Source organism: Sinohyriopsis cumingii, chromosome 14, assembly GCF_028554795.1.
Source record: "Sinohyriopsis cumingii isolate HCF-2022 chromosome 14, ASM2855479v2, whole genome shotgun sequence".
Lineage (NCBI taxonomy): Eukaryota > Metazoa > Mollusca > Bivalvia > Unionida > Unionidae > Sinohyriopsis > Sinohyriopsis cumingii.
Genome location: NC_142974.1, coordinates 52,215,066 through 52,226,150, shown reverse-complemented (window position 1 = coordinate 52,226,150; position 11,085 = coordinate 52,215,066). Strand labels below are relative to the sequence as shown.

The 11,085-nt window shown below is 34.8% G+C and overlaps 1 protein-coding gene across 1 annotated transcript in view; it reads left to right on the top strand.

Moving 5' to 3' along the window:
- The first annotated feature begins 1,177 nt into the window (after window positions 1-1,177).
- Window positions 1,178-11,085, top strand: part of LOC149783800 (uncharacterized) — a 66,399-nt gene continuing 56,491 nt past the window's right edge. The window contains exon 1 of the mRNA XM_089932026.1: window positions 1,178-1,236. The gene's annotated coding sequence lies outside the window, so the exon portion shown is untranslated. The remainder of the gene's footprint in view (window positions 1,237-11,085) is intronic.

The window sequence follows — 11,085 nt, the reverse complement described above, 5'->3', positions numbered from 1 at the left end:
TCACAATTTTTTTTCTCCGCCAAAACGCATTCAAACTCAAACGTCGACCAACCGAAGGAGAGTCGGTTGTGTGTGTGTGAATATATATATATATATATATATATATATATATATATATATATATATATATATATATATATATACCCAGATGTGTGAAATATATAGTAATTACATTTTGAATATATTATTTATCCATCCATTCACCCTTCTTGCTACCGCCATGGTGGTTCTACATTTACACATACTGACTTATTTACACATAATGACATGCCATTTGCTTGTGTATTGTCTTGTGCAAGATCGATATGCCCTTTGCAGTTTGCATCTATCTGGAACAATTGTGACGAAGTTGTCTTTATCAATTTATTTCAATTTTCCTATATCAGATCATTGTATCCAGAGTTTCTAAGCCCCACAGTCTTTTCAAAACTTTCTAATTCAATTCGGAGTTTGCACTGCTTCATAGATCTAGACGTGCCTTTGATAGGCTTGGTCTCATCAAAACTATTTTTGAATGAATTATGGCTCTATAGCAAGCTTGTCATCAACACATATTATGTTGATTTTAACCAGAATAGCTCATTCAACATTAAAGATACCTGGGTTCGTATAGGGCATTGCATGAACATCGTTTCGTAGACTTAGAAATGTCTTTTATTGGTTTTATAGATTTATAGACATTAACAATTAATTTCCCTCTATATTTCTGATGTTGTTTGCATAGCCCAAGAATCAATAAGCATATTTAGATATAATTTGCTATGAGATTGAAAATAATATTTAGGTGCAGCGCCTGAAAATAAAATAGCACATATCTTGTGTTTGATATGGTGTGCAATGCTGAGAATAGCATAACACACACCTGTATATCTTATGAGCAGAATATTTCTGATTTGATTTTCGTATCCTTGTTGAATACTTGTTGAAAGCACCGCGATGCAATGCTTTTCAATAAAAGCTATCGTATTGCATTGTATTAATCGAGATGTTTGATTACTAGCTATATAGTGTCCTCAAACCAGGGAGGAAACTATATACAAACTGTAAATTCTAATCCGACCAATCGACATGTCCCTACTTGTAAGCTATTAGCATGTTGTGACACCTGTAGGTATATATATATATGTATGGCCTGCGTTGAAACTCATAGCTATTCGTATTCGTTGTGCAAGAGAGAGCAAGGTCCAGTAGTCTTAATCTACTTTCACCTGTCAGATTTTCGAAGAAGCCACAAAGGTATTGTGCCATATTTTTATCTATAAATGTTTGCAAAAGAGAAGTAGATCAATATTTTGTTCATTTTGAGAAAATCTCTGAAATGTTGAGATGGAGAAGAGATCACTGGACATTATTATTAGAATGTGTTCTTAGCAAATCTCTTGATAATTACGTTTCATTGTCACTAGAGCAGAATTCTGATTATATATAAGTTACCTTAATCCAGAATAAAAATGCTAATTCTTCAAATTTCCATAATTTACATTATTACACCATAATCATTTCGTTACAAGTTGTGAGTGTGTGTGTGCGTGTGTGTGTGTGTGTGTGTGTGTGTGTGTAATTTGCATTCATATCGCTACGAAGTCTTCATCTGGCAGTTTATAGTAATCTCTAGCACTGGGGCTCTGTGCCGCAGACTTGAACGATCACGATCTACACAGTCACGTTATCCAGACACCAGGCCTACCAGTCATAACACCAACATCTTAATACTGAGCGCCAAGCGAGGAAGCTGCTAATATCACTGTATAAGTCTTCGATATGACTCGGCCGGGGTTTGAATCGAGGCGAACGCTCTAACCACTTAGGCCACTGGAGCGGTCAGTTATTTTGTAAGATACATGATATATAAATTAGTTAAACATCGACGGTACGTCAACGACGAAGAAGGGAAACGTGTAACAACGACGATGATCAAAACACATTTTGAAATTTATTTTAGTCATGTAATCATATATTCTGTCAACACGATTTCAGTCCTTCAACGTTATATTATGTATAGTGACTACCTGAATCTGAAATGAAAATAGTGTAGATGTACTCTTGACACGGGATTGGGCTATGAAATTACCAAATTGTACAATATTTTGTTAAACTGACGTGCACTTATTTTAACTAGTTAGGCTTTGCCTCGAGATTCAGGAGATATATATGTAAAATAATTTCCCAATATCCATGATTATGATCGTCCACCAATATATATTGTCAATAGCCAACAGTTTGTTGTGCGCATTGTTTCAAATAACAAGATTTGCCGTTGTTGTTTTTTTTCGATTATTGGCTATATATAATAGGTCATCATTCCATATGATATTAGTTGAAACTAGAGTATATCAATTACCACCAAACAGATATATAAATGGGTTTTGTGATGTTAGCTGCAATATGGATATAGTTATGGACATTGACAATAATTTTACATTTCACCCGGGCTGCTGCTTGTAACGAACATAGTAAAATAACGATTTATAATAGACAAATACAATTTAATGTGAGCATGGAGAGAATACTTAGGTAACATGCCCATTCCTTATTTGTTATAGGTATTCATTTTTGACATAGTATGCTATGTCGAGCATCTGTAAAGCAGTCATAAATACAAATGCAAAATATATGAATATAGCAATCTTTACTCTCGTATCTTTGATAAAGTCTCCTGCAAAAACTACAAAATGATTTTGTTCAATGAACTATACTGTATTGCATTGTTCTAATTCAAACATTTAAATAATTGATTAATATTGGGCACACACGACGTGAAAACATCACTCTCGTACCGGTCCAAACGGCCAGCACGTAATTGGAAAGTTGCTGGGATGCTGGGAAGCCTGTATATAAAAATGTGTATAGAGCATGCGTTGAAAACACGTAGCACTGTCGTTGTGCAAGACGCTGTTGGAGCAAAAGTGTTCGATATTCAAAATTCTTATTTCATACTGAAAGCTTAGAAGAGCAGAAAGAGGTATTTTATAACATTTATGTCGGCATAATTTTACACACATCACAAAACTTCCACTAATGGTTTAAACAGTTTGTACCTGTCTGTCTGTTTGAAAAGTCATGTAATTTATCTCTAGTTCAGCCTCCTCCCGTGTGCTAAATGAGCTATATATTCTGCGTGTAAAATAGTGTTTCGAATATCCTGCAAACAAACCGTGAAGAGGAAGGATCAGTCTTTTTGCTGATCCCTTATCCTTATAGGAATCCCCAATAATCACATTTACCGATTCGTTGGTTGCGGATTTTTGCGCAAACAGTGAACATAATTTAATAAATTATGTGCATAAACATTCTGGTTAATTTTGTCGAGGTCAATTAATTTTGTGTTTAAAGCAAAAGCAGGTGAATGATGAATGGGGCAATAATTATGTTATTCGCATTTCATTAGTTACTCCAGGTACCGCTAACTTGACCTGAATGGATAGAACATGAATTGTCCATTATACATACAGACTTGGTAATGCATCTCCGATTATCGAGCATTTACCTATGTACCTCTTTGACAATTTAGCTAAGCTAGAGGATTAGCGACTCTAAATGCCTCGAACTGGATGCCATTCACCGTAAAATAGAGCGTTTGGTACTTTGTATTTTAAACAATTATTTCAAAGAGCTGGACGCAACATGGACGCAACATGGACTATTGATGAAAAGTGAAGCTACTGCACTACTGATTGATAATATTTTGTCGCGGTAAGGTTGGAACAGAAATATATTTGAAAACTTAATTAAATATATAAAAAGTACGTCTCATTTCTATAATCTGAGTTTTCAAATTACATATATTATTGTCACATTAATTTTTATGCATGATCAAATACTGTAGGCTCGTAACATGAATTGTTACCACTTTTCTACTGGATGAAACTTAAAAAATCCTCTGGGCAATCGCATTCGCCAAAAGGTCCAATGTTTGCAACTAACGGTAGCATATGTTCTAGTATATTAAATTGTCCCAGATACATATCAATATAATTCACACAACTCAAAGCTGACTATTCATGAAAATAGATTTTAATAAACGTAACACCGAAATGATTTATACTTTCACGGAATGAATGAACACTGAATTCAATTATCCAACTGGATATAGTATTTACGGACTATTAGAATAGGCACTAAGATTGGCCCAATGTACACTTGACACTGAATTAAACTCAGTTCAAAATTGTACAAAAGTGTGTAATACTCAGATGCATCTATTTTCAATTATATGTTATTAGGCTTCTGCATCGAGATTTCGGAGAAATATATTAATACAATGTTCCTTCCTTCCTTGTTTCTGTCTGTCCATCGGTACACACTTCTCGCATCCAATAATGGTGTTCATCCCCTATACATATTAAGATGACATTTGGTAGATGCAACGATTTCTTAGATTTACCTTTATTTTAAGATTTTTATCTTTCAGGGCCAATGTTTGACGCAGTTAAATATTTTAAAATCTATTTAACGTGTCCTACATCGTAGACTATTTTCAAGGGTAGAACATCCTCATGCATTTTGAGAGGTATTATTTAGGTAAATTGTTCATTCGAATTATTATTTCACACTGACATTCGATTAAAACATTGTTTGGGAATTACTGAGAACCATTAAAAGACATGTTGGATTGTATCATCATTAATTGCAGTTAAAATATATGCTACGCTGATAACAAATTAGGACAAGTTGTTGGTTAAAATTTTTTGCGAAACATTTTGATTACTCTTGACATACAGGTTCCTTATATTTTGTTACTATTGTATTACTGATGATAACGACTTTAGGTTTTATAATTTTCTTATTTAAAGCAATCAGCAAATAATTAGGTACATATGGAGACAATGTATCCATTCATTCGTACAGTAAGCTATTAAGGATAATGATGTGTATTTTGCGATTTTAGCCATCAGCCTGATTCAGATGAAAATAATGCGTATCTTGGTCTCTTCCTTATCAAGTTTTTAATCTTAATTTATGACTGCCTTTAACAAAAAAACGACTATTACAAATAGTTTCTGCTGTGTTGATATGTATTGTCTGTAATACAGATATTTCGCCCATTAAGTCCATTCCCAGCTGACTGCTGAAGATAATACTTCTAAACTTAGGCATGTTCACACAGTATACGTAATGGTCATTGATATTAAATATGATTCTGGTGACCAAAGTAGTTTTCTGCATGAATCGGTGGCTTAAGCTTACGTTAAAGCATAGTTTGTTACCAAGTCAACAAAGTATGAAATAATGCCTTGTTGTTGTTTTTCTGAGAGATTATAATACATTTGTTGTCACGATTTGATTTGATTTTATGTATATATGTGTGTGTGTGTGTATTTCAATGTTTAAGAAATTAATAATGATCCTTTATAGCTAGAAAGATACACAGCATAGTGTTTCTCTACTTCAAAGCACTCAAAGGCCTATGTAATTCTTCCCCACCCCGCTGAGTCACCTGAAATTGTATTCTGTCCCCTGACGGTGCAATGTCTTATGTGCGAGGTGATGTCTTATATATAGATAGTTATGTAGACACATACCGATTTATAGAACGACATATATGTATGGAATTTCCTTTTTAAAGTGCGTAACCTGGTAAGTGCACTGTTTGTCAGAAATTAGTGTTATATTCTGTATATTCTGTAAATTATCAAACGTAAAACAGAGGTTTAATATTACACACACACACAGACACACGCACAAACACACACACACACAGATATATATATATATATATATATATATATATATATATATATATATGCAGACATACACTCACATATAGTCACATGGAACATGATAGAATGCTTTTTGAAGTCACTGAAGATATACATACGGAAACTTAATATAGTTGAATGTGCCCGGCAGATCACAACTTAGATATTTGTTCTTCAAACTTTTAATCCCTGTTGATCTATTAATAATTTATCATACACTCTTAATACATCAAATTCAATTCTACCAGTGGAAACTTTATAAATGTATTCTTTCTCTTTTTATTTAATGTCTGAAAATTTTTAACATCCATCGGCTTTCTATCCTCAGATGTGTAGGTCTCTGATTACCATACTGATGGAGACTCATGTTTATATTAGCATCCGTGTATAATCCATTGACATAGCAATAATTACATGCTATTACATAGGACTAGACAAGTACGGTCTTCGTCAATCACTTTTTTGTCATCCAATGTTTGAGGGGGATCGATAGGTTTGTGTTGCGCAGGTAGCTTAAGAGATCGATGTGCGCCCTGAATGTTCTATGGCAGTGTGGACAAAAGATGGCAGCAATGCAGATCGTGGGGTCGTTGGTTAGGGCTTGCCTAGTCTGCCTCCGTTGTTCTGCTGCAGTGTTATGTTCACCTGCAAGCTGCAGAAAGCCTTTTCCGATGAAGGAGCGCCACAAGCCCTTGTCCTGAGCACTCAGCTCCCATATGCCATTGTTTATGCCAAAATCCTTTAATGACTTCTTCAAGGTGTCCTTGTAGCGTTTCCTCTGGCCTCTTTTGGAGTGTTTTCCTTGTTCTAGTTCGCCATACAAAATATCTTCTCGGAAGCTGGCGGTCTAACACGAGGGCTACGTGGTCTGCTCATCGCATATGTGACTCCATGCTACTACTACAATAAATGTCTGTGATAGAAATGACCAGTTTTCCTCCTTGCATCAAGTAAATAAATACGAGTCAGCTGATGAGAATGACGCTATACTGTTAAAGAATAAAAGCATTATATATATATATATATATATATATAGAGAGAGAGAGAGAGAGAGAGAGAGAGAGAGAGAGAGCAGGAGGGAGAAAGAGGTAGAAATATTGACAGACTGAAAATTAAATTGTCCTTTTTATGTTTTATCTGTTTGACTGCTCTGGTGGCCTAGTAGTTAGAGCGTCCGCCTCGGATGTGGGAGGTCGTGGGTTCGATCCCCGGCCGAGTCATACCAAAGACTTACAAAAATGGTACTTACAGCTACCTCGCTTGGCGCTCAGCATTAAGAGGTTAGTGTTAGGACTGGTCGGCCTGTTGTCAGGATAATGTGACTGGGTGGGACATCATGCTACATGTCTGTGGTATGATACCCCAGTGCTAGACATCAGTATAAACTGCCCCACTGCAGACATTGTAGCGATATAACTGATTTTTTTTAAAAGCTACGGTAAAATTCCAAATCACACACACACTGTTTACACAGATAGTTTGCTTTCTGTATGCATACATAAACTGAACTGACTGGCATCCTACTGCCGCAAACAATTTCCAGACAATACCATTTCTTTTAACTCTTGAATATGTCAACTTAGCCACTCCAGCAACAATACCAGGCATAAAATTGGCACCATTTTCATTCAGGAGAAAACAGCCACCATTAGAATTTTTTTTAGGAGGTACAGCGAGAAGAAGAAATCATGATGGCAGTCACAGGGGCTCGTATCGATGCTTACAATTTACCTGTCATACATGCACTATACAATAACTACACAGTGTATGTATGACAGGTAGATTGTAAGCAACGATACGAACCCCTGTGTTGGCAGTATGGTGGTCAGAGAAATATGAAAGTGAGCTTATATAGTAAAGTTATTCCACAATCGTCTAATTTAAGCTGGCCCCTCCCCCCCCCCCCCCCCCCCCGCGGCAAACTGAAGGTTTCGTATACGCGTGATTCCATGGAAAAAACTCGTGGCCTATAAAAACACGCTTACGTAATTACGTCCTAAAAGTTTCGTATACGAGCGTTTTCACTCATTCAATTTGCTTGTTCCGGTCAGCCTGGTGTTTCGGTCAGACTGAATCTACCCGATTATTTGTCCCTGTATGAAATAAACCAGGATAAAAAACGACCCTCAATAAAACTGAAATTTATTTATTTATTTTTCAAAATTGTCGTTGATTTGGAGAAATGCGCCCTCTGAAATCATCGCCCTAGGCTGCTGCCTAGTTTGCCTATATGGTAGCGGCGGCCCTGGGTGTGGGGTGTCCTGATCCCTCCCCCACCCGCTAAAAAAGCGTACATACACATATATTCACTTGACACTTTAAAATTGGTCATCGTTTTTTTCTTGCGCCCATTTATTTGGTATTATGCACACTTTCAGCAAAGAGACTTTTGCTATGGTGTCCTTTCGAGGAATGTCAAAGCCCTTTTGAAATTTTGGAAACCCTCCTCCCCCAAACACTTGACCTGATCTGGCCCTGAAATGTATGTTAATTTAGAGCCAAGAACACCAAACAGACATATAATATCTTGAAGGTCGATGTCTTTATTTACGTATTCACCAATCGCTAAATTTAAGATCCGTGATACCGTAGCACTCTGGTAGAATTATAATGAACTTTTATGATCAACTTCCAGTTTCAAACCTTGCCTTTGATTACTTAAGTTAGCGACTCTTTTCAATAATTTAGGCATAATTTGTTACGTTAAAAGTTTCAACGAGCTATTTATTATAAGTCTTCATCTCATGAGTAAAACAAAGTTATTTATTACACAAATAATATATAACAATACTAACCAGCGTTCTCTACATGTATGTCCTTCGTACTTTCTAGGTCCTAGTGGTCAACAGATTTACATTTTACGTAAAGAGAAACATTGGTTGTTATATAAATTAAGAACAAAATAAAATATTTGGATGTGTAAAACATTGATAAATATTTTATAAATCTATTGATCTATAATACTTTTTTATATTATTTTCATGATTTATTTATTACGTTTGTTCCGTTTATGCATTCTTTACCAAACACAAATTTAAGATAACGCTATTTTTAACTACAGCTCGATTTTGGTTCGAACCCGTTTCGAAACGTTTAGTGTGCTATGTCTTAACAAGGAATTTGATTCGAGATAAAAGAAATGAAAAGAATATATTTTTATCTTAAATCAATTCAATATATCTGCTCAAAATGTTTCATTAACTTTGAAAAAATAGAAATCAATTTTAGAAATGTCGCCTAAATAGTTATTCACTGACGGAGGGAGAAAACACAACCTCAACACACGGTTAAATTTTTGCATAACAATATTTAATAAAATCGTGTATATCTTGCATCAAAATGTATAAATACTAGTTACCGATGACATTGTAATACATGTATACAATTCTGTAAGTGAATCAGTCAGCAAGCTATGCTACATAAGAATAAGACACATTAGGGTGACACAGATTTTGTCACCCTAATGCTACTGTCGCCATAATGACCACCCAGTGACAATGAACTGTCACCATAATGACGGTTTCGCTGTAACACACACACACACACACACAGACACAGGCACACGCACAAACACACACACACACAAATATATATATATATATATATATATATATATATATATATATATATATATATATATATATATATATATATATAATATATATATATATATGCAGACCTACACGCACATATAGACACACGGAACATGGTAGAATGCTTTTTGAAGTCACTGAAGATATACATACGGAAACTTAATATAGTTGAATGTGCCCGGCAGGTTCAACTCAATCGGAATATTTCACCCGTGTATACATCTGATCCGATTCAGTTACTAGATAAAACATCTTAGATCGGAATGTCCCCATCCATTATGCACCAGTCACCGAAACACAAAATGTTTCATGTAGTAATACCAACCAACTATATATTTTCCTGTTTATTGTCAAATCGAATGAGATCTTGAAAAAAAGAAATGTGATATATTCCGGTAGATTAGGCCCACCAAACCTATATTTTCTTCCGGCAGGGTACACTTTTTCACATCCATATTTTGAGTCCTTCCCTAATGTGATCAACAAAATCTTGAACTTACAAAAAGATAATTAATTTTCCCTCAGTACATCGGAGTGAATTGATATCAAGCTGTAAATAGTTATTAAAGCTTTTATATAATCTGAAATTGATTTTCTCTCTCCATAACGTAATTTTATTGTTTTCTATACTGAATATTGGACAACAAAGGCCCTGTAACTAGCCTACAAACTTTATGAGTAAGCAATAGTTCAAATTCGGTCAGAGCTGTTACTTTCTTAGAAGACCCCAAATTGATAAAATCAAACAATTCTTCGTAGACAAGAATAATATTGAATATTTAGAAGAACCGTAACAACTAAAACTGGAAAGACGATATGTAATGAGTTTTAAATCTATTTTGCAGCAAAATAAAAATAAATCAATATCAATTTGGTAACGTTGAACCTTAATAAACAAGACAATAACACACGCAACAAAAATTACTCAAGAGTATACCTGTCACATTATGCACAGAGAGTGTCATTTTTCCAATACCACATGCATGCAGTGTGTCAACTGGAAAATTAGATTTACAGCTAACTTCTGTTGGTAAGTTGGTCATGTATGAGGATTTGTTAGTCTTGTTTCTTTTCACACCGAGATTAATATTATGAAATGCGGTTACCTAATCAGATAATGATTATACTTATCGTATCGAGAGCGTTACCCAACCTTTGACTTGAACAAGATATATAGACAACTATAGCAACATGATAAAGTACCATGATGGACAATCTATTTAGCATAAACATATTTTGTTCAAAATATTTCTAGGGTTGCTCAAATAGACTTTCATGTTGTGAAAAGTTGTTGCCGAGAAACGTTTTGTGGTTTTTCCTGCTAATGTATATTTTCTACAACGTTGCATATATAGCTTCAGTGAGAGCAAACATACACATTGCGATAAGTAAATAGCTTTGGCCTCTGAGTCCATCTTTACCTAAAATGCGGCATAGGAGACGTTATTAATATGCCCTAAGTAAAATAATTTATAACTGTGCTCGTGCAACTAGGTAAAACTTTGTTCTGAACTCTAAGACTTCACCTTGTGCCACTACATGCATAGATAAAGACTGTTTAATCTTAGCAAAATTATGCATCATATCTAGTATTAATCTCCTACAATGACTGATTTTAATCTAAATTCAGTGATAGATGCCCTGAAATATAATACACTTTCTGACTTTCGTAATGTATATTGTTTCTGAAATGTGAGCAATTTAAATGTGGGTGTCGATATTTGGAAAGGAAGAACTGAATAATATCATATCTCCAACGTCAACAGGACATTGTACATTCATTTAATAAAAAA